The sequence below is a fragment of the Acartia tonsa genome, chromosome 3, assembly GCF_053477335.1.
Source record: "Acartia tonsa isolate MP-2025a chromosome 3, ASM5347733v1, whole genome shotgun sequence".
Classification (NCBI taxonomy): Eukaryota; Metazoa; Arthropoda; class Copepoda; order Calanoida; family Acartiidae; genus Acartia; species Acartia tonsa.
In genome coordinates this window covers 33,128,813-33,153,558 of record NC_137262.1, presented here as the reverse complement: position 1 = coordinate 33,153,558, position 24,746 = coordinate 33,128,813, and the positions used below count along the sequence as shown (strand labels likewise).

The window sequence follows — 24,746 nt, the reverse complement described above, 5'->3', positions numbered from 1 at the left end:
CTATAGAGTGGCCTCACTTCTGAAGGATGAAGAAAAATACTTGTAAACATTATAATACCCATTTATTTGATGGTCTGTGTAGTTTACTACATTAATCTTTCTTTTAACAAGTTTTACTGACAGACACACAGACAGATAAATACACAGATGTTATGGGTAGATAGAAAATATACAGAGATATAAAGATAGACTTTCATTTGGACAGACAAACAGATAGATATAAAATAATACAGATTTAAATTCTAAATTGTATTAACAAATATTAGTAATAACTAGTGGTTGAAACGTTCTAATACTCAACTAAATAAACTCATCAATCAAAATTCAATAAAACCCCAGGTTGTTAAGCCTACGAATAAGAAAACGTTATCATAAGACTTTGGGTACTAGTGTAAAACTATCTATACACATATATAAAACAATCAATCATAAAAAAACTCTATTCTTTAACCCAGGCAGACAGACAGATTGATAGAATTAAAGAGAGAACACATGCAAAAAAAAAGATTTATCAATTAGTGTCATATCAGTGTATCCCTAATCCATAAAAACAAACTTACAATCTACAGACGAAAGGCAGACAGCCATTAGTAAACATAATCAACCATACAAGTAGACAGACAAAAAAGAATATTGGAATTAAAATTCATTATTCTTACTTCATTAAAATGCATTAACAAGCTTATATTCTCTTTACTACAACCTTGATGAAACCCTTAGCACGCGTTTATTTCAGGGATCTAAAGGGATAAGACAATGGGCAATTAATCAATGAACATCCCCAATGAATATACACAAATATACCCTTCTGTAGAATACAATTAGTGGTTGAAAGTTAGGAAACTCAACTTAATGAACCAACCAATAAAATTTCAATTAGTCCCCAAATGTTGTTAAGCTATAGAATAAGAATATGTTATTATTAAACTTTGGGGACTTGTGTTATGAACAGCCCAATGTCCTCTCCCTCCCTGGGTTTATTTGATTATACAGCCCAAGAATCAAAGGAGGTTTACTGCTATAAAAATCATAAAGCGCAGCTAGCTCGCCAAAGTTCCAGATTATTATTTTGAATATGTATGAATTAAAGGGGAGTCCTACAAGGGCTATTTTAAGGATTATTAACTAGGGATATAGATGTTCTTAGAAAAAGGTGCAATGCTAATATACTAGCAGCTACTCCATTAGAGGCCTCAAAAAAAAGGTGACAAGGGATATTAGTGCTGCTTAAAAAGGTATTAATTTTGTGATTGAAAATTAAAAGACGCAATTTGCAATCGGAGGAATTAAATTAGGGTATTATTAATTTATTAAAGTGATAGAGGTTGAGGTATATTAACAGCATAGTTGCCAGATATTTTTTAGATTAAAGTGTACAAAAAATGTGTACATTGGGCCTTTCAAGTGTACATTTGTGGGGGAGGGTAAGGAAAAGGAGGAAAGAGAAAAGGGGTGAGGGGGGGCGTACATTACTTATTAACAGGGACTATGGAATGACAGATAGTTGTAAGTTTAGAAGCAGATTAATTGATACTTTCAAGTCAGGTTGACATAAGTATCTTCAGAAACATAGATTGGTCATAAAGGAATTAACGAAACTGTTACACTAATACAACCTTTGATTCAAATAGTTTGGTTGTTAAACATTTCAGGCTCTATTCTCTTTAATTTAAATGTATTTTATTATTAATTAATGTTTAAATCAATAAAAAAAAATATTTTATCTTATAAAAATATAAGTATGTAAAAATATATTTGTATGTTAAAAAAGTATAAAAAAAAATTTAAATGAGACAACGCCTAGCGACTAAAATAAAAACTAAAAATTGTTAAATTTGAAATTTGAGCTTATTATTTGTGGTATTTAATATTTCAAATACAGAGGAAAATAAGGAGTAGATAGTAGGGGGTGATTGAGATAAAGGGAGGAACAGAGAAAAAAACCCATTCCAAATCATTCCAACAGAAACTTAAGTGGGGGGAGTAAGAGAGAAAGACAGAGGAAGGGAAGGAGGCAGAGAGAGAGAATTACCACCAGAGTGATGAAAAAATTCCTATAAAACTAAATTTGAAACAAAATATTTAAATTTCTCACAAGTCTCACTTGAACCCCACCAAAACCCCCTTTGCTACCCTCTTTTCAACTATTAAAACACATCATTCGTTTTCGAGCTTTAATCCATACATAAACTAACCTACAAATGACAGACATATACATTAAATACATTTCCTTGCTCTAAAAAGTTGATCATGGACCAACAAAATTGTGTTAATAAATGCAATACAAATTCAGCAACTAATTAGGAAATACAAAATATGGAAAGTATTCCTAATAAAACTGCAAAAAAATATAATGCTAACATTTAGAAGAAACAAGAACAGTAAACTGTAAACAGTTAAATTCTTGTGACATGCTTAGTAAATATTTTGTTTGGTGTTTATAATTGCCCAGTATAACTCAGAAAAAGTTTCAACTCTCTAAAAAAAAGCATTTAGAACTTAGGGTTCCAAGGATCTCAAATTTAAAGTCTATGGAACTATTATAACATGCTATAAATAATGGATTGACCGATTGATCCTAATGCTAGAAAATCTATCTATCAAGTGAGTTAGATAAAGTGATCTAACTGGGATCCCCACAAGGAAAATATACAAATATATGTTGTTATGTATGAGCACTAATTAATATCTCGCCCACTCATAAATTATAATTACATAGCTAATGAATTAAAACTTAAATTTGTCTACATATATTTGAATAGGGTTTAGTACAGCTAAAACATTAAAAGTGAAGGAAATAAAAGCTTAAAACTTATAGAAAATGTTGTTATCAAGAACATCAAAATAGACGTACAGACAAAGTAATTTATAAAGTAAATAAGCAGGGATAATTTTTATAAGAAATGGCAAAATCCTATATCTTATAGCAACCAAGTAAATTAAGTTTCTTAATATGAATTCATTTTCCTCTTGAGAGGTTAGAAGCTTAAAATCTAAAATGTTGGGTAATGTCTGAAGTAATTTTGCTAAGTTAAAGCCACCACCCTCCAAACAAATGTATGAAGTAATCCATTACCCTCACACACACACACATCCAAGTAGTGATGTAATTATTAGCTAAAACACCCATCTTCTCTTAGAATAATTTAGAATAATAATGACAGTCATTAACGCTCCTAATCTTTTTTTCGATATGGTATATACTATATATGTTTTAAATGTGTCTCTAAAAAGAAATATTTTATAATTTTATAAAACAATGTTTTTTATAAATTCTTCTCACATAACTTTAATGAATTAAGCTACCTGACATTATAACTTTTACATTTTTCTTTGTACCTCCAGGAAGCTTTGTATACTCAAAAGTAATCATTAACAAATCTTCATATTTTTTGGGCACAATGATGTTTGGAGATTTTCTAAATGTTTAATGTCTGTTTATCACTTTGTAGACTTAACTAACATTAAATATGAGGTGCTTGACAACAAACTCATAAGAAAACTATTTTAAGTTTAGGTTATGAGAGCTAAAATTTATAAAAGTCAAAGTGATATAAGAACCATTGCATGGTATAAAAAAAACCTTTTGTAGGTTCAAAATAAGATAGGAAGAAGAATTTAGTGACAGGCCTAGAGTATGTTGAAAAAATATTCGAAAACATTTAAAATGGTGTTAATGTAAAGTCAGTTAAATAACTAGAATGGCAATATTATTGGAAGTGCTTGTATTTTAGTGGTCTGACCAACCGACCCTCAACTCCACGTGTAAATTACAATCAAATGTGTTATCTAAAAAAATGTCAGTTTAGTGTTTTATGAAAATTTACAGTAAAACGCTACTCTATAATATTTAAAAACTTCAGATATTTTTTTCGTGCTCTACTTGTCATTCTTAAATACCTGATCTAAAAGTAATGCACACATCAATTTTTAAAATTAAGTATAAGCAATACAACACTGCACTTTTCTTAAGTGCAGATATAGATTCTTCTTTCCTATAAAATTCTTTAAGAATGAGCATACATAACAGGAAAACTTTTCAATAATATTCTAAAAGTTATATTATATTATTATATGAACTATAAGATTAGGTTATATTTAATTGCTATTTATGAATGATTATACCTTTGGTATAATTTTCACTTTAAGACAAATTTACTAATTAATTGAAAATTAGCTTCATGTGGTTTAAATATTCAGTTAAATTGCTAAAACACCACTGGCTACATACATTAAAATAGCTTGATGATTTTGTGACTATCATCATTTTTTCTCAAATATTCCTCACTTAAAATACTTGGAATATCCTATATGCATACTCAAAATACAATGAATATGTACTGAATTTTTAAAGGATTGTATACTAAAATGTTTAAAATAAGAAAACAAGGACAACATGTCCATAAGTACCAATGCGATACCAAAGTATCGCAAAACTGTGAAACAAAAAAATAAAAGTAAAAGTAGACAGCTTTTTAAGCCTCTCAGTGCCAACAAAACCAGTTTAAATATTATTTTTTTAATATTCGTGGGAAATTGTCTGTAATATTACCGGATCTAATCTTGCAGATCAGAACCGGTTCAATCGGTATCGAAGCCATACTAGAAATTTTTTACTAATTTAATACTATAAGGTCTAATAAACATAAAATGGTTCAAACTATATATATGTATGTGTTCTGTATAATTTATTTTTATTTTTAACAATTTTTACTGGTTTTGTAAATAAATCTCTAAATTATAAACCTTAAGTAAAATATCTTGAGGCAAACAAAAAGGTTTTAAAATTACTTTAATCTTTGCAGAAGATTTAATTTCAATTTGTCTGGGGGGATGTAATTCAACCATCTTTTAACTTTTTGTTGATTTTTTCTTTGTTTTTTTTCTCCATTTGGTCTTTAACCAGTGGCGTGAACAGTGAGTCATAAGAGGGAGGGGGGGGGGGTGGAAAAAGGGGACGGTAGGCATTCATTGAACATTAAAGAAATAATTAGAAATGTTGAAAACCTTAGATCATCCAAAGAAATATTTTTTTTTGATTAAATAGTTCAACAATGTTTTTATTCCTTTACCTTTTTAGAAAATTTACAAACAATCTTCTATTGTTTTTATAGAATAGAATTATCTCAAAGTCATTTATGTTCTTGTACTTCTTTTATTTAATTTTTTTATAATTCTTTCTGTTTCTTTCTTTCTATTAATTTTTAATTTAATCATTTAACCTTATATTTTTTTTTAAATGCTTATTAAAAGTATTCTTACGAAATCACAAAAAATGGAATTGTAAATCACTTGGTAACTAAAAACAATTTACTTTATTAGGGGTAAAGGGGTGTTCACTCCCCCTCAAACTTTAACATCTTATTTAACCTCCCTTAAAAGTTTAAAAAGTACAATTGATTACCCTCCTCAAACTTTTAAAAAAAAACCTTGAATGTCCCTGACTTCAGTGTTTTTTAAACCAAAAATAGGAAGCTTTCACGAAAACTAAAATCCTTACTTCTTTATATTATAAATTATGCTATTTATTTTTTCTCTAAGTTTATAAATGTTACAGCTTTATAAAAATAAAGCCTAAGACCACCCCACAAGATCAGAGTTTATGATACAAGCATGAAAATATAAAAATTAACTTACAACCCCATCCTCTTCTTTACCTATTTGCATGTTAATTGAGATATCAAGAAGATAAAGAAAATAAAATTCTTCTTCAGGAAGGGATATATCTTCTGAATTAAAAAAAGACATTTATGCTCACAACTGTTCTAACATTACTTTAATAGAGATTATTGATGATTCTGCTTGACATATCCTATTTAAATAAAAAAAATTGTTAGTATATTATGGGAGTGGGACGTCCAAGCTTTTTATTTATTTTTTTTTTTTTTTGGGGTGGGGGGGGGGTAAAATTAGGGAATTCAAAGGTTTGAAAGGGGTAATCTTATATTTTTTATATTTTTATAGGAAAAAAATGAGGGATTTTAAAGTTTGAGATAGGTGAAACCCCCACACTTGGACGCTCATGTTTTAAATATATATTTTATTTAGATAACGGTTAGGGGTATTAAAATGTTTCAGACAGACGTTTGAACAAATCTAAAGAGAAGCATTGCTTCTAAAATTAGCCAACAGAAACATTCATAGGGTCACAAAGATTTTAAAACTCATAAAACCCTTTAATCTCCTTTTCTTTGTTCTATTCTTAAAGAACCGTTTGTCTCAACAGACGACACATAATTTTTAAGGTAACTAGACCGTAAGATATTCATTTGTATTAGCGACAGGGAAAAAGTAAGAGATATATACCTCATTCAGCACTGATTCGCCATATCATAATAAATATCACATGAACATTTATTTTGCCTTAAACTTTCACAAAATCAAAAAAATCTTATGGAATCTTATTTTTAACATATACTAGAATAAAAATTTCATGATAAGAAAAGCGTTATATTGTTTTTATTAAAGATTTCAAGTATTGATGCTTAGTTTTAACAAAATAGTAGCTGTTCAGTATAAGACAACATGTAGAATATATGTAAACTTGAAACATTTTTATTAAATACCATATTGTCATACTATTCGAAACTTCTTGTTTATACTAATTATATTTCTAAATTATTTTACTCCTTCAAATGGTTTACACTTTTAAAAGAGCTTTACTTATCTATCTACTCCTGGGGCATATAAAGGGCACCCCATCCCTCTTGAAAGTAATACAAACAAATGTCATTTTTACACCCATGATGTTCTAACTTTTGGGGGAGGTAGATTCTAGAAATTGTGCTAACCATAAAAAACGCAATAAAACAATTAAAATAGAATTGAAAAAAAAATTTTAAAAAAGGATTTTTCAAAATGTTTAGGGATAATAGCTTTATGTAACTCTGGCCACAGGGTTGGTACCCTCCCTATTTTGTATTGGGTCTTTGAAATCAGCTAATAGCGTAGGAAATAAAAACACATCCAAGTTCCTACAAAAGAACAGAAAGCAATTTGTTAGCAAACGAAAAGGGTTTGGATTATACGTCTATACTATTAAATTTTTATTTTAGCTAACTTATCAGGAATGGGATTTAATAAAAGCCTTTCAGTTTTCAAGTAAACAAATTAGAAATATAGTTTCTTATAAATTGGAGTAATTTCCCAAAAAAAAACTTTATTTATTATGTGATTGTCAGAGAAGCTTAAAGATTAATTTCAAGAATGTCTCCCCACAGCAATAGGTCATGTTACAATTTATAGTGGTAATAAGTGTTACACAAAAAGTTCCTTCCAAAAAAGCTACAAAATAAGTATTTAATGTTAGCTAACTTATAAAGGTGGGTTATTCCAACCATAATTTGTGATTCTAATTTTTATTTTTTCCAAAATGTTTTGTATTTGGCAATTTTAAGTACAAAGATGATATAATTTATATCAATATATCAAAACAAACATTTTCTATGATAAATTTGGAGTTGAAATATATTTTTTCCTTCAAAGGCATTGCCCTTGTCTTATGTATATTGCGTTTTATAAAAACTAGAACGTTTTTTAAGCTGATCATTTACTTTTGTTTTTATCTATTTGCTGTTTTGATAGAACTCTGATGTCACTGAAAGCAGATGAGTCTAAAGGACACAACACTTTTTGTTGTTGCTTTATATATATAGCGGTTTTTTTAAAGGGTAAAAAAACTAATATAATATTATATTATAGATGGATATGGAGATGGCACCTGCAACTTTTTTATGTTCGTTGTTTTGGCAATAAGTTAAATTGTTTCTGTTTTGAATTTTTATTTGACAAAAATGGCCACCAAATAGTAATTTTTTTCTTTAAAATATTAAGATAGGAATATGAGGTACGATATACAAAGATTGGAAAAAAGAAAAGGAAAAAAACTACACTTATTTCTATTCATGAAAAGAAAACAATTCAAAAAATGGAATACATGGAAAAGGGTATTGCTTTTATTCAAATTTTTATTTTTATATACCGAGTTCAAGAAATGGAAATGATTATACATAAGATACTTGAATATGATTTTTTCTGGTAAAATTATTATAAGACAAAAACAGTGAATACAGTTATAATGACTTATGTATATTATTCTTGGATAGAAAAGCTCTGCCTGGTTTTGTCCATTTGTATGATTCTAAATACAAATATCACATTATATCTCGTGCCTTCCATTAAAACATCATAAAAACTGTCTAGCAAAAAAGTATTTCTACAAAATTGAAAACAAAAAAATATTTCTAAGCAATCTTAGGTCCAATAGATTTTTTAGTTTTTCTCAGGGATCTAAAGGGATAAGACAATATACAACCCCAATGATGATAAAAAGTTACCGTTTCTGTAGATTATAATTAGTGGTTGAAATGTTTGATCACTTAACTAAATGAAAGTCCCTAAAAATGTTGAGCAAACGAATAGGAAAACGTTATCATACAACTTTTTGGACTAGAGTAATAATCAGCCCAAATGTCCCCTACCTCCCTGAGTTTTCCCAAATTTGTTTTATTTTACCTGTTCTAAAGGCCCCTAAAATTTGTTGAATTAAGGAAACACACATTATGTCTATGGGAATTACTATAATCAAGTGGTCACCCTACCAACCCCCCCCCCCCTCCTCCTCACATTTCAAATTTTGACAAGAAACACGAGAAAAGTATAATTTGCCAAAAATATATTTTTAGGGGGAATTTAGACATCTTCTTTTTTTCAAAATGTACTATTATTAGTTGTACGTCTTTTATTCATACAAAAATGATAAATAACTTGGATATTTTTAGATAGTTTTAGCCAAAATAATCAAAAGTAAATATTTCAAAATTAAAATTCAACATATGTGCAAAAAATCCACCAGTAATTGCAAAATTACATTAATGACATTCTTAAAACCCATTTCTATATGGTCATTTATTAACTAGGATATATAAAAATGCTTAAAAATTTATAATGTCGATATATTGATGTAAAATCCCATTATAATAAACAAAATTACCCCGTTTGTAGATTAAAATCCTTGTTTGAAAGGTTTATCTTTGCTAGTTTGTACAATCCAATGAAAAAGAAGTACATGCACCTAAAATTCGCAAGCCAACAAATTAGAGAACTTGTCTTTTTTATAAAACTTTGGGGACCAGCATAATTTAGAAAAAATTCAATATCACCACCCCACCCCCCATATAGAATAATGATAATTAAATTATGCCTGCAGTCTTTTGATGATAAAATAACAGCATTAGTGTTAGAAGGAAGGGTATATTCGTTATTATATCATAATGGTACCCAATGTTTTATCAACACGTTCTCTTATTTATTGGCTTCAAAACTTTTAATATATCTTTATAGGTTAGCTTAAACTAGCAGGTATTTAAACCTTATGAACAGTTGTAATCTATAGGGGGGGGGGGGTAATTTTGTTGATAATCAAAAAAAATATGCATCAATTTAATGTCAATTGTTTTATCCCTTAAGATTCCTAAATTGGCTACATAAATGGAATGTTAGTTTTTTTCTTTATTTATCTATCACGCTATCAAATGCACAACCCGTGTAAAAACGCCAACATGACCACTTAATGGGTTTTAATGACTTTCAAGCATACTTAAGATGTTTCATTAAGAATCTGCAATTAATTATAAGTTTTAACAATCATGCATTTTATAAATACCAACTGAAATTTTAAAATGAAGATATGTGAATTTTTATTCCCTTTTGAAGTGAGTGTACTCTAAAAAATATGTTAGTTGGTGGGTTTACGTAATATTCATGTAGTTTTTCTCACGATTTAAATAAAAAAAGTTAATTCCTAGTAGGAATATAAGCTACAAAGAGAATAGTATAAAAGCATATGACATACTGTTTTAAGGTTAATCAAGTTTTGCACTTTATTCCTTAAAAAAAAACTATTTGCCTCAATAATAAACACTATGGCAACTTGCGAATTCAGGACTCCTTTACAAAATTCTAGCAATGAAAATGTAGCTGTTCTGAATTTTACTGAGGACCAAATTTGCAAGCTTTTTAAAATGTAGCTTTAAATCCACAACAATTTCCATTTTAAATTGTTAAAAGCAAAGAATGATTCCTATGACAATAAAGTACATATGTGTTAGCAAGTATGAAATAATACAGGAAGAAATACTGCAACAATTATTAAATAACTTTGCAAAAATTGGCAATAGTTTATAGGAAGAGGGTTATAACAAAACAACCAATTCATAAGTATATATTTTAATACATTTATTGCAAGACACTTTATTACAAGTTAAAATTATTCTCTGTAATAGTGTCAAAATTAAAGTTTATCAATTAAAAAAAAAATTAACTTCTCATTGATAATTACATTTTGAGCTGTTACTTTTTCTGAAATATTTGCTATTTTTTTGCGCATTTTTGCAGTTTGTAAAAATATATTTGTGGAATATTGCAACAAATTAATTGGCTCGCACAACCGATTGCAAAACGATTAATTATCCATTCGAAAATCATCTCATAGCTTGGGCTCGGCAGCCGCGTGTCATCACTTTCCACTTAAAGCCGTAGGGATTTCTAAACCAAAATTGGCATCTGATCCGTTAATTAATTTTTTAAATGCAATTAACCGGATTTCAAAATCAACTATTCTAATATGACGTTATTTAGGATACTTCGGCTAGAAGTTTTTTTTTAATTTATCCCCTTTTTTATAGGCACCATAAAGAGCTTCTGGCATTATTTCTATTTTAAGAGTAAGAGAATATAAATTTCCAAATAAGAAATTCATGATTTACTTCTTCGGTAATTTGTTTTAATTGTTTGCTTAAAGCAAAGTTTGTCACTTAATTGTTTTTAAGTGCTATTTTTGATGCTTAACCCTTTAAAGTCGGGCCCCTTGCCGCACCTTAATCGGTCGGGGGGGGGGGGGGGGGCGTTCAACGCCCCCCCTAATTATCTCAGTTCCTATTAAAGCTAGAGGGCTAAATTTTTTTGTGCAAGTCCCCTGTTTGATAATGAATTTCCGACCTTTTATAAGTCTAAGTCAATTTTCGCTTCCTTTACCCTTTTATTTAACAACCTTTGTTTTTAGGTCTTTTTTTGTTTAAAAATTTCAAACGGCTGTAATTTTCTTATTTTTGAAGCTAGAAGAAAAATTTTTTCCCAGTAAATGTTTATTTTTATGTAAATTTTACATTAGAAATATCAAAATATAAATTTCAGCGGCTGCAGCTGTACTTGGCAGCTGCCAGCCGCCGCAGTCGGCGGTCGGCGGGAAAACGGCGGCGGATCTTCATGAAATTTTAATACGTTATGTAGACATGTAAGAAAAGCTTAAGTTTAAAATTTGAAGTCTCTAAGTCAAAAATTGCGGCCACAGGAGCCTTTTAAAGATTTCTGGAGACCTGGAGGATCAGGACCTGCAGGATCATACCTGGAACCTGAAAGTGACTTGAACACCTGTATTTCATATAAGGATGTACTACTAGAGGATTTTTTAGTATTTTGGTATGATAAAATGCTTTGTTTTAGTCAAAAAAATATTTTTGCTCTTTACCTGGATGACCCTGCCAGGTTTGCTGGCATCCTGTGCCCGCCAGGATGGAGATATTCAAAAAATTCCAACTCTCAGTTGTGTGTCATACCCATACTTAAAAAGTCAAGCAGTTTGGGCTCTTTATCTTTCACACACAGAAAATGTTATTTAGTGTACTAGCGGTCAATTTTCCAGCATCAAGGGTTAGGGGGAGGGGTACAAAAGGATATCTTAATTTCACGATTAGGCATAGATAAGGCTTCCTGAAAAAGAACTATAATCGACATGGAATGAGAAGTTTTGCCTCTGACAAAAAATAAAACATACATATTTTATGTAATTTATAAGCATTTCAATTTAATTTAATTTTCAATGATTTTAAAATAAAGTAAAAACAACATTTCTTTATCTAAAATTCTTATCTACCCTTGGACGTAATCATCCTTGTGCAAGATCTATCCATCTTTTATGTTAAATAGAGTTGACCCCTGTTATTTGTTGGGTCAGGTTAAACTAGGTTCACACAATAAATCATTTTGACACATTGAAATTTATCTTTCTCATGGCCTGTCCTAAATTAAGTCTTAGTGCTTAGTTTTTAGTTTGATATATTGTTTTAGTAGCAAGGCCTTTTTTTGTTAAATCATTTACTAATTTTACCTACTATAATTATATCTTTCTTTTAGCTTTAAGAAATTGTATGACCCTTACCTACCCTATCCAATAGAGACCCTATACGCTCTGGGCGAAGCCACTAGTTTTAAATAAATTAGCCCCCACGACTAGGGTTAAAACTGAATTATTGGCAAAAAGCAATTACATTGTTATAATTCCAAGAATGAGAAACTTACAATTGAACGGCGCAATGGATTTCTTGGTAGAGCATAATTGATTGATTCAGATTTCATATATTTTTTTTCCAGATTTTTCATTGATTTATGCAACAAAGACATTTCTCACATTTAATGAGTTTCAAAGGAGCAAAGCTCTTCTTTAAATCAAATTTAAAAGGATAATTTCATGATAGTGGTAAAGACTAAAATTGATAAATTGTAGGAGTGCTATTAAGTAGTAAGGAATTTTGTCTGAAGCTTAAGATTTCAATAACTACTGAATTAGTTGAGTTTTAAGGAAGGCTTCATATAGATCCTGGGGAGGTTTTAGAATATTATATTTTCATAGTTATGTTTCACTTTCCCCTTTGACTACAGTCTAGATGCTAGGGGCGCAGGCGCAAGTTAATGATAAATTACTAAATATGAAATATTCATATTGATACTTCATTAAACTCCAAGCTTCAAATTTTAAAATCAAACGACATTCAAAGAACCAAAAGTCATTTTACGAAAGTGTCGATTAAAGGACGTATAGCATTTCATAGTTATAGAGTAGATGCGCTATCAAAAAAGACTCTTTTTATCCTTGTTACTTAACATATATCCATTAAAAAATTTATAATTTTTAAGCTAAACCAAATAATTATAGGTTTGTGGTTTACCCAATAAACTTTATTACATAAAATATGTGTATCAAATGTCATATATTTTATAATATATATAAAGGTGTTTCTTTAAAAAGGCGAAAAAAGTATATCAAGTAGAAAGAAGACAAAAATTTGAAATTAGCCAAATCAGATTAAGATAATTAAGAAATATTTAGATTAAGCCTCTATTAATCTAAAAGCAATGTACTGACACACAGTTCAAATGGAGTGGGGAGGTCATTGATGACATAACACATGTTGAGTTGTTTAAAGGAAATTTTGTTACCCTATTAGAACCATGTGGAAATAACCATACAACGTTATTATTTTTATAATTATGTTGATTTAATAACAGCTCAAAATTCGTTAATTTGTCCGACTAGTCATGTGACCGGTACCAACAAGCAAAACATTTTACATTTTTGTCCGGCATCCTTATAAATGTCACTTCCTATTATTGACTCACGATATTTTAGTAAATAATATCGATAACAAAGTCTGCCACACTTCATACGCTATATATAGTCTTATCCGCCCAAAAACAATATCAATTTTTAGGATATTTTTAGTATCAAACTGCTTTTTAATTTAATATGTTTGTCCGTCCTCCTGTCATAAGGGGCAAACGTGATTCAATTGGCTGCTATGGATAATGGACAGCGTAGTTTTGAACTTAAGCATCTACTTTGTAACTTACTTGTTCCATTTGTCTGTCTGTAATGCAATCCATTTTTAAAACTTCAGTACTTTCTCAGCTGCAATCAATCAAAGATATACCGCTGAATTTTTTCATACAGATTCTGCTTCTGTTCTTATGGATTTTATCATCATTGCTTAATTGTTGAAATATTTATTACAATAAAAAAAATTTTCATCAAAAATTATAAAATTAAAAATCCATGGATATGAAAGGATTCTTTAATAATACTTAAAAGGACTCTCCACAGAAAAATCAACTTTGGATTTTTGAAAATCTAACCTGAAATTATTATTCTCTGTTCAATTTTAGGCATTTTTTGTTTTTGTGGCATCGTGATCGAAGCCCTTTGAAATTTTTAACCGCCTTTAAGTGAATCCTCCCGCCATTCAATTTGTGCTGCTTTAGTGATTTTTAGCTTCTATGTTGCCGCATTCATCGCCCTTCTTCGCCGCTACTCCGCTATTCATTGCTGTATGTCGCGGTTCAATACATGCTCCCCTCTCCCTTGTTCAGAAATTAAATGGAGGCTGGGGGTGTTGTGTATAGCGACGTAAGCAATGTATAGCGGAGTAGCGGCGGAGAAGGGCGATGAATGCGGCAACTGCAGCAAAAGATAGTTATATTTGGCGGAGGCGAACACAAAATGGAGGCGGCAGGATTGTCCAGTCAAGGAAGAGGATAAATCGTAGAGCGGCCGGTTGCAATGGAGCAAATGTTCTTTAGCGGCAAACATATATTGGGTGGAGGAAAGTGTACTATATATTGTTATAGCGGCAGTACAAATAGGCGGCGGACAAAATTTTCAAAGGGCTTCGATCGCGATGCCACAAAAACAAAAAATGCCTAAAATTGATAAGAGAATAATAGTTTCAGGTTAGATTTTCAAAAATCCAAAGTTGATTTTTCTGTGGAGAGTCCTTTTAAGAGGTCACATCCCCATGACAAAGTATTCGAAAATTTACTGGCCCTTAAATATTTTTACCTTTTCCCCATTTGTATGGTGTACCATTATTTTCCTATTTAGGGGTTTGAAATTTTTTTTTTAATTTTTAGGAATATTATATATAGATAATTATGTGTATTAGATAACAAGGATGAAACATTTCATAAGTAAAGAAGCTTAATTATTATTGTAAAAATGAATGAGAAAGATGCTAATTTGGATCTCTGTTATTGGTCAATTCGTTCATCAAGTAGGAGGGAAGGGGATGGTGTAAAAAAGGTATTGTTATATGTTGCATGACTTTATCAGAGTACATGGAAATCTGGTGCAATTTATTAATAATTCCTTAATGAAGGTATGATAAACTAATAACAGGCCGACCAAAAAGAATAAATTCTAATGCAGTTTCGCATCTAGAAACTGTAAATTAGGCCTAGCTGTTGTTTAAGAAAAGAAGGCAATGATTATAATTTTTGAACAATTAAAACTAACAAGCCAAAGTTTGCAGTTTGAAAATGACAATTACTTTACATAAGAAACAGTTTTAGGTGAAAAATTTTTGGAATGAGAAAATGATTATCAAAAAAATAGAAACAAACGAACAATAACTGGTTTTAATCTTAAAATTTTTAATTTTAATATCCACGGAAAGCTGTCTATATAATTCGATGTTTCAGTTTATTAGATACTATTCTTTCCTTTTTTAGAGTTTGCTTTGGGGTTTAATTGTCCTTATTTCTGGTAAAAAGATGTACAGTTAGGATTGCACTTTTTAATGCCATTTATTTTTGGAATGCGTGTGTGTGTGTGTTTGTGTATGTGTGTTTGTGATCCCCATAAAGAGGTCAAATTTGAATATATGTCATCAAAATGGGACTACAAAATTAGAAGAAAAAAAAGTAGATTGTTTTATCATAGCTGTTGACGTGGAATGTCAGATTGTTTATTTCAATACTTTGCTTTGGACCTTTCAGGCATCTTTAAAAGTGAGTCAATCCTGCAAAAAGTTTGGGAAAAGAACATAGACGTTCAATGGCGGGGGTAAAAGCGTGTTTACTGTTTAGCCCTCTTAAACTTTGAAACCCCAAATTTTACTCGAACTTTTAAAAAATACATTACATATCACCCCTCAAACCTTTGAAACTCCTAATTTTACCCCCCTCAAAATAAAGGTTCCCTGATAAAAGGTTTCATATTACTGTTACTCTTTTGCTTAGCCTTTGTATAATTCATGCCTTTTATTTCAAGCATTTTATTATAGGAATAAGACAATGGCCAACAAATTGATGTATTTACCATTACCCGATGATAAAACACCAAATTACCCCTAATGTAGATTACAATTAGAGGTTGAAAATTAAAATTTGATAGAAGTCTCCAAAGTTATTAAGCTTATAAGAAAACGTTATCATAAAACTTTGGGGACTAGCATAATAAACAGCCCCTCCCTCCCTGATTTTATTCCATCTTCCTTTGTCTATCACTTCCTTAATTCTCTTTCAGTCCATCCAAAAATTGCATTTTTGACGTACAAACAAACCAAAAATTCAGGGATAGGCCAATAATAATAAATTATCATACAAGCCGATAAGCTATGTTGTGTAATAAATACTATAAAATATTTTCCAGTATGGCTTCTAAACCGAATAATATATGCTTGATTAGAAATGGTTCTCGGCCATTCTGAAAAATCATGTATAGCATAGTATAGACAATTTTTAACGAATATAAAAATGAAAATGATAAAATTGATACCAGTTTTGATAGCCCGAGCCTTTGCCTAACAAAACTGGGTTTAGTCTTACAATTTTTCATTTTAATATCCGCAAATAGCTGTCTAAAATACGATGCAATTAATAACTAGATTGTATAAAAATAAAAATATAAAATAATATATAAAACTAAATTGGCAAAATAGAGTACTATTTTGCTGATTTTTTTTATTTGGACCCTAAGAGTTAAAAATCTTTATAAGATGAAATTTTTAATAAAAAAAGTCTTCGCTAAACTATAATACTTTCATCCTTGCTAAAATTATAAGTCAATCGTAAAAATGCATTCTCTTTGAATGTTAGTGAAATATGGTGCATCGGTAAGATCCCTTTAATCTACTAGTAGAACCTTTATTAATTCTCTCCCCTCCTCCCATCATACATTTTAACGATTATTATTGATTTAAAATATGATCTATAATACAAAGTAGTCTGTCGGTCTGTCTGTCCGTCTGTCCGTCTGTCCCTTAAGATCTTGGTAACCACAGAACCGATTGAATTCTACTCTTCAGGAAATATACCTACTGGTCCTGTGGTGGTTTTAGGCTATTTTCCAACCCCCAAATACAAAAAAATCCCCCCAATTTTTTAAAAAGATTTTTTCGAATTTTGCGAATGATTCATTTATTTGCAAAAATTTGCGACACATTCGCAATTTTTGCGGCTTGGTAGGTAATAGAAATGTAGTTATTTCGATACTCACATCCTTTTTTTTAGGCACGTACCTAATGTTTTGTTATTTACCTCTTGGGGAAAAGCCCCTAGACGCTAGGGGTGAATCCGCTAGTACTGAATAATGGACTAATATGTCGTCATTCGAGATACTTTAACCTCTTTTTTATAGGCAAATTAAAGAGCTTCATCTCAGCTATAAAAAAAATCTTCACAATTTTAAAATAATGTGAAGGGGGGGGGGGTAAGTTCCTACAATATTGATTAAAGGGCTATTGCTAGGGCATCTATATAAATCTGCATCGAAATTTTATTCTCAATATTAGCAAGATCAGTAAAAACAAAATAAAAAAAAGCACAGAAAAGTTCTTTATACCGCTTTGAAATACCACTTTGAAATAATATTTTCTTTTAAATTTTAGATTTTTGTTGTTTAATCTAAACAGAAAAATTAAATTAAATTTTGTTGTTTTGAATGAAGAAGAATACATAATCCAAGATGAACTGAAATTAGTTTCCGAATGTGAACACATTTTCCTAGGTGTTTCCCAATCCTATCTCAATATTTGCTACTAGCTAAAAAACCTTCAAACTTCAAAAAAAAATCAAAATTTGAATGTATTAACGATTTATACATTATACATTCAAAGTTTTAATTTTTCAAATTTAGATTTTTTTTTGGGGAAGTTTGAAGGTTTTTTAGCTAGTAGCAAATATTGAGATAGGATTGGGAAACACCTAGGAAAATGTGTTCACATTCGGAAACTAATTTCAGTTCACCTAATCCAAATGTGGTATTTATGTTTTGGATTTGCATTAACAAGAAATATACTTTGGAGAAATAGATGGGACGTTGCCGTTCCTGCAACTGGCAGAAATACAGTGGATGTATTTTTGTCAAAATTGTTTATATAGATGTAAATTTGACAGTAATTTGTCATATATCGTAGGTACCCTGACAAATATACATCTAACACAGGCATTTAAACATCCAAAATTGTCAATTATACATCTATTTCTTGCCAATTTCACATCTAAATTTTTTTATATGTCAAAAATACATCTTGTACATTTTTATCAATAATAAACAATAGTAACTGTATAGTAGATATTTATACTACAAGAATATACATAATTAATATTTTAGATTATGGCTAAATGTTTAAAATCTTTATTCTATAATTTATTCCTTTTTCCCTGTTCACCCATTTCACGACCTAAAGCATTACCACACAACAACAATTTGTACAATATTTTACTCATAGATTAAACTCTATTGGTGGTGAAATTGTAAATGTAAATATATACTTAGAATTATGATAGTTTTATTTCAGGGAGTAAGGGAGGGGACAATGGGCAATTCATTCAATCTAAGAGTTTCCTTGAAAAGCTATGAAATCCCGATTTATCCGGAAAATTTAATGCAAATTTAGATAAATTTAGAAAACTATAAAATAAGAAAAAAAGTTTCAAGAAAAAAAGCATTCATTTGAAAACTAGATTAATTGTACATCAGACTGACCTAACCATTCTGTAATCAATTACTAGAAAAATCTCTATGAAACTCGTTCAACCCAAATTCCTAAGGTTTATATGCCACTATAAATTTAGGGGTTCTTAGAATGTTTATTACATAAATATCACAATAAAGTTTTTATCTATGAAATGATATTTTTTGGAGAATTTTTTTTTTAAAACCAGCCAAATATATTCGTCTGCAAAATATAAAACTACACAGTGAGTAGCCGTATTTCTTGCGCTAGTACCCAAACTCTCAGTCAGAAACTACTAAATTTTTGCGCATTCCCTTTAAGCCAGTACCTACCCAAAGTCTGAGACTCCTAAAAATTATTTTATTTAGTTTGTTATAATGTCTGAAGAAGAAACAATTCCATTAAAGTGATAAGCCAATTAAATATAAATAATATCTCCACACTCATTTTTTTTTAATTTAAATTTTAAATTATTAAATCATTGTTTTATCCCTGATCATCAACACTTTTCTTTCATTGTCTTATCCCTAATTATTAACCCTTGTCTGCAACTTTATGCACTACAATATTATATTTAAATTTTCTTCCATTATCTTATCTTGACTTTTAAAATGGTAAATTTATTTTACAGCAATTAGTACATGAAAAGATAAATAAATTTCGATATAGTGATTAAAACTTTGTACACTTTAATATCAAATTTAAAATTTTTTCATTGTCCTTTCATTGACTTTTAAAATTCAGTGATCCTGTGAGGCAATGTGAAAACAATTTGAGCAGCAATTTTTCTATAATGGATGTATATTAAAATGTATAGGATGTATTTATGACATATAAAAAAGTTTAGATGTAAAATTGGCAAGAAATAGATGTAAAATTGACAATTTTGGATGTATAAATGCCTGTGTTAGATGTATTTATGGCGGTTACTTTAAGTATGACTGTATTTTTGGCAGAGGTTTTTACATTTTGACAAAAATACATCCAGCTGTAATTCTGCCAGTTGCAGGAACGCCATGTACCCAAATAGATGGATACAAATATTTTTATGGGTGAAAAAAATGTTAGATAAAATTATACAATAATTCTAAAAAAGCGTAAATAAAAGAACTCTTACCATTTATACTATATCAAAATCGGAAAAAAAATATTTAATTGCATAGTTGAGATTCTAAATTGGACAAAATGTCAATGTAAATATCAGGCAAATACCCATGAATTTAGGTCAAACCCTTTTTAATTTGATCAACATACTATCGTTGATTTAATCCAATAAAAAATTCCCCAATTGTAAAACTCTGCAATTTTAAATGTGCAACTTGCAAAAAAAGCATATTACATATTTATTGATCTGATCAAAATACAATTCAAATAATTTTATTCGCCTTCCTCTTACCTTTAAAATACTTGGGTGTTATTGCAATAATACAAAGTGATCTTTCGTCAATTTAGATTTATTAGAATTGTCCTATAGATTACAAACTTTGTATGATGATTCATACAACATTTGGATACAATTTAGAAAGCGAAGCAACTCTATAATCGTTACCCGAAAGTCTGTACGTCTATTTAAAACATGTTGATTTTTTACTTTTACTTTCCAACAATTTTTTAGTGATATAACTATCCAATTCATATGATTTTTGGAATACTGTTCTTAGAACAACATAGTTATTAGTTGATATTCAGTGTATATAAATAATATAAACTATAGTTTAGCTAACATTTTAACTCTTAACTTTGTTTGAACACCCAAAATATGATCATTTGAAAGTCTAAAATAGAATCATGGACAAAGAAGCAAGCAACAAAAATGTTTTTGTACCAAACGGTTTGAAAACAAGTGTGAGAATTATCGCATCGTATTACAGACAGCTTTCCATGGATATTAAGATAAAAATTATAAGATTAAAACCCGTTTTGTTAGTCAATCCAAACTTGTATTAATTTTATATTCTTTATTTTTGTGGAAAATTGTCTGTAATACGATGCTATACATGATCTTTCAGTATATTTAAAAGTTAATTCTTACATTCTAATAATACGAGGTATTAAGAAATTTCCAAGAAAGTGTGTTTTAAGGGAATAATAAACTAAATAATCACTCCCACAAATAGCCTAAAACTTTACCGACAAATAAACAAATTCTTCATAGAATTTGTGGGCAGCTTAACTACTTCAGGACATGTATTTAGACGTAAAATAAGTAAAAATAATATTTTGGACAAAATAGCTACCTGATCTTTCAGTACAGAACCCTTGATTAACTATATTGCAAACAAAACAGGTATTCTCACCCAATTCTTTTTAATCATGTTCAACAACAAATCACAATGGATAAAAAACATATTTTTTGGTCTAAAAATGCAAGATTCGTGTTACTTACTAATTCAGCAAATGGAAGATAACTTTTAAAATAAAAATTCTAACCTTATAGAACTCTGGTTTAAAGTAACAAGATATCCAATAATAAACAGCAAAAATATAAATGACCAATCACAGAGCTGCATTTGTTAAAATGAGTAGAAATTGTGTAAAAATATTCAAAATTAGACCATTGTGATTTGGCGATTTTTGCACAGATTTCGGCACATGATAAGGAAATGCTACAAATTGAAAATTTTACTTCCTTGTAAATCTATTTTTTGGGTGTGGAAAAAGTTAGTTCAATTCAATGCTAGGATCAAATTTAGGTACTCAATAATTTGGCTTTGGCTTATGTTTAGTTTGCAAGTTTTTTAAACAAACCCTGGTTATAGAGTAGCTATGTAGAAATGAAAAAGTCCATTTTATTTAGGTAACTAAAAGCTTTTGAATAAAAAAAAATATTCAATTCTTGAAATTAGAGTTTAATTTAAGAAAACATATAGGTATAATTATGTTATTAAAATAAATATTATTCTGAAATTTCAAAAGTATTACTTTTTAAATCGTGTATGTGTGTGTGTATATGTGTGTGTGTAGTGTGCAGTATGAATGTTTGGCATTTTCTGTTAAACCCCAAAACCCTAATTGCTCCCCAAAGCCCCGTTATTTATGTGTAGTATCGTAAAATATGTGTTTTTTACTTTTTCTTTGCCCCTAACTTTTAAGGATGAACACCGTTGAGAGAGAAAGTGAAAAACTGTTGAAATTATCTTAAAAGGCGCTTTCATTTCCGAGATCTTTTGCTTCTGTATAGCTAAAGTCCCTAAGAATTTCCTGCTTTAACATTTTTATTCTTTTTTTTAGACAAAGTTAGATGAAAAGACAGACACTAAACATTACTTAATGTCTGTTAAACATTTAAACGGATGATTTTTATTTATTTAAAACTTCCCTCTCATATGTTTTTAAAACAATCTGAACAAAATTTTAAAATATCAATATATCCCTTTCTATAGCTCTCCGTCTCTCTCTCTTCTCTCGGAGAACATTCACTATATCCCTCTTTTAACCCATAAATCTTCCCATTTTTTCCCGCTCTTTTTTAAAGCGAAGCTTTTCTATAATTAGGGTCGGTCCGTACGTCCGTCCGTCCGTCCGTACGTACGTCCGTCCGAGATAGATAGCTTTTATTCGTTAATTTAGACATGTTAGAATTGTCCTATCGATTTCAAACTTTGCATGATGATTCCTGTAGTAGTTTGGCACGATTTAGAAAGCGTAGCAACTCTATAATCATTACCAGAATGTCCGTATGTCCATTTTAAACATGTTGATTTTTCTACTTTTTAACAACAAATTTTTATGTGATCTAATTATCCGTTTGATCTGATTTTTGGTGTATTGATTCCTGGGACAACAAAGAACAATAATATAAGCAAAGCAACTCTATAATCAAGTCCTAAAAATGTAAGTATGTCCAAAACATTATCCTGTATCAAGCAGTTTTTCAACAAATTTACTTACAATTTTGATTCGACTCTTTCGATACTTTTATATTCTGATTATTCAGTTTAGACACTAGACAAGTGTTAATGTCCGCTTGTCCTACCGTTTCAGTGCTTCGCTTTTATTGATGTTGTCATCCTCGTTTTATTACTTTTTACCCTCGCTTTATGGGATCTTTACCCTTTCTCTGTTTCCTTTCGACCCAATTTAGAACTTTTTAATGTTAAGCTTGCCTCAAATTTCAAAACACATAAATTAACCAAAATTTGACACATTTTAGTTCGTAGCAAAGCCAATAGGGGGACAAAAATAATTTAAATCTTAGTTATATGATTCCTATATCCGTATATTATGATAAAAATCTTGTTTTTTATATAGAATTTTTTACATTAATTTTCTTATATTGATAAATCAAATATTGTATAAGCAAAATCAAAAATAGAAATTATAAATAATTTTAAAAAAATATTTTTTAACAAGCTTTTTAGATTGATAGGTATTAGATATTCCTATTATATGCTCTTGCCCCTAATTTGCATTTCTTAAGAGGTCTTGTGTATAATTATACATAGACCTTTCTATATTTGATTTATACCACATTGAGCCATGTAGAAGAAATTTTTATCCGAACTAGTGGCTTGGCGTTCGCCCTAAGCATATAGGAGCTTTGCAGAGGAAAAAGTTTAAAATCGTTTGAAACCAATCCAATGTCTTCAGAACATAACTTTGAATCATAAGATAAGAATATAATCTTCATTAACAACAGTATTATTTTAATTATGTCAAAAGAACATTACTTTAACATTAAGTTTAAAAATAATAAAAATAATAATAAACAGTTAGAAAATGGGGTAGAGAAAAAGTAAATTGACCAAAAAATAGACAATAGTAAAAAATATGTACTATATCATAAAAAGTGAAAAAAAGTTGTTTATAAGAACTAAGAACAGGAAGCAAATAATATGAATTTCCCTTTATATATTCTAAATCATTTACTCTTGCATGGATCTATTGCTAATATAATAATGATATTATAGATCTATACTTTTGTTGATATTATATCACATAAAATAATAAAAATAATTTTTTATTTTTAAAAATCCCATTTGCATATCTTCTTACCCCTGCAGGTACAGATCTGCACCATACTACCCAGAGATGGACGGGACATGGGGCTGTTTATTATACTAGTCCCCAAAGTTTAATAAAAATGATTTCTTATTCGTTGGAATAACTTTTGGTACTTTTGTTAAATTTTGATTGGTTGGTTTATTAAGTTAGGTGCCTAGACGTTTCAACCACTTATTGTATCTTACAGAATTTTTTGTATAATCTTTGGGGATGTATTTTAATTAATCAACCAATGTCTTATCTCTTTAGATCCCTGATACTACCTAACAATACCCTCCCCGGTTATTTTAGGTTCAATTAAAGCTAACAGTGTCTGCTGTAATTAAATGTTCATCAAGGGTGTTGAAAGCGGGTTCTATGCACGTAATATTGTATTGTATAACAAGAGGATCTTGGTCTTTGCTTATATTATACTGAGAAGCGTGTAAGTGTTGTGACTCTTTGATATAAAGGGTTAAGACAATGGACGATAAATTGAACACATCCCAAAAGATAAAAAAATGTTATCAAAAATATTAATGTAAGGTTTGAATACTGTTAGTTTGGAACTAACTAATCAAAATCTATTAAAGGTGCTCAAAGCCAACCTGGTTGAACCTGTAATACTTAATTTTCGGGCCTTAATTTAATCATAAACAAAGAAAAATTTCAAAAAAAATAAAATTCAGCTGTAACAACTATTAAAGAGAAGTCATCTTTGATATGGCTATTATATTATATGTTATTTTCGGAAAATTATTTTTGAAGGAAGTCTTAATTTACTGAAAAAATTATTTAACCATGTAACTTCTGTAAATACTAAATATCCACAAAATTATTTTATTATTAGAAATAATTTTGATTATGCATTGAAATTTAGGATTCTAAATTTTGAATGTTATTACCACTGTGCCTCAAATTTGAAAAGTACGGAAGCTGCATAAAAAAAATTATGTCGTCGCTTTGTTAGCCTCCGGCTTGGTGGGAAAGTTTTTGGGTATAATCCTTTTTTTATGTTCCGTTCTGTTATCCCCCCCCCCCCTCCCTCCCTCCCCAACTTTTTTATACGTTATTTATTTTTTTTTATGTCTATTAGAATAGCCAGTAAAATTGTATCTTATAATTTTAAATGACAAACCTATCTAATTAAAGATAGTTTACTTTTGAGGCATAACTTTGGCATTCTAATTGGTA

At 29.5% G+C, this 24,746-nt stretch overlaps 1 protein-coding gene across 3 annotated transcripts in view; it reads right to left on the bottom strand.

Moving 5' to 3' along the window:
- The window catches only part of LOC145313926 (uncharacterized), a 227,395-nt gene that overhangs the window by 32,546 nt on the left and 170,103 nt on the right, over window positions 1-24,746 (bottom strand). The window lies entirely within an intron of this gene.